The 1,161-nt window shown below is 40.1% G+C and overlaps 1 non-coding gene across 1 annotated transcript; it reads left to right on the top strand.

The window, feature by feature from the left end:
- The first annotated feature begins 348 nt into the window (after positions 1-348).
- On the top strand, positions 349-455 carry LOC131238316 (small nucleolar RNA R71). Its single transcript, XR_009167719.1, has one exon. It is a non-coding gene; the product is annotated as a small nucleolar RNA R71 (small nucleolar RNA).
- The last annotated feature ends 706 nt before the right edge of the window (positions 456-1,161 follow it).

The following is a 1,161-nucleotide window of genomic DNA, read 5'->3' as shown; positions in this document are numbered from 1 at the left end:
GTATGAATGTTGCAATCACAGATGCCGCAAACACTTTCATTAACCTCATCCTTCTTTCCTTCCATGGCCTCAACTTTTCTTATGAGCGTAGTCACTTTATACTTGAGATCATCCTCTTCTTTCAAGAGATACAATCCACCTTTCTCCTTAGATTGAGTCGGCCTAGACGTGTTGTTCGATTTTGGGTAATAGTCCCATGATTGTATTTTTTCACCAAGACTATCGAGGTAATCCCATACCTCGTCAACATTTTGATTAATGAATTCTCCATTACATATTGTCTCGACCATTTGGCGCATGGAAGATGTCAGTCCATCGTAGAAAAAATTTGTAATGCACCATGTTTCAAAGCCGTGTTGTGGGCATGAACTGACCAAATCCTTGAACCTTTCCCAACATTGGTAAAATGTTTCATCCTCCTTTTGGGTGAAGTTCATGATTGCTTTTCTATGGGTAATCGTTTTATGATGTGGAAAAAATTTCTTTATAAATTCTCTTTGCATATCATTCCATGTGCCAATGGATCTAGGACGTAGTGAATGTAACCACGTCTTAGCCTTCTTCTTTAAGGAAAAAGGAAAGAGTCTCAGCCTGACTGTGTCCTCAGACACATTTTGAAAATATAAAGTGGCTATGATCTCATCAAACTCTTTCAAATGTAGAAATGGTTCTTCAGATTCAAGCCCATGGAACTTAGGAAGGAGTTAGATAACCCCTGGTTTGATGTCCATATGTCCTGTATTTTCAGGAAAAATCATGCATGAGTGCGTACTCACCCCCGCTGGTTGTAAATAATCTCGTAAAGTACGAGGCGAGGGTGCTTGATGCACCTCATTCTCATCCTGAATGTCCTCCACCCTTGGTTGAGGTAGAAGAGGTTGGTTCTCAGCCATCACTTCAATTAACTCAGGGGATTTTGAGTGGTGTTTAGTCCTGCGATGGATAGTTAACCCCTCAACCAATCCTCTTTCAGTCAAGAGACGTCGAGTGTTGTCACAGGCCCACTTAGGCATGAAACACTCACATCCCTTAATCAAATTCGAAACCTAATCCTAAGAAAGGAAAAGAAAATCTAGAAAGAAAGAGAGGGTTGGAAAGAAGTTACCAAATTGGAGTCTCTAAGTTAAAAACCTTCAAAAGAAAACAAAACAAGTCAGTTTC

This window comes from Magnolia sinica, chromosome 2 (assembly GCF_029962835.1).
Source record: "Magnolia sinica isolate HGM2019 chromosome 2, MsV1, whole genome shotgun sequence".
NCBI classification, from domain to species: domain Eukaryota; kingdom Viridiplantae; phylum Streptophyta; class Magnoliopsida; order Magnoliales; family Magnoliaceae; genus Magnolia; species Magnolia sinica.
This window is presented reverse-complemented; position numbering and strand designations above follow the sequence as displayed.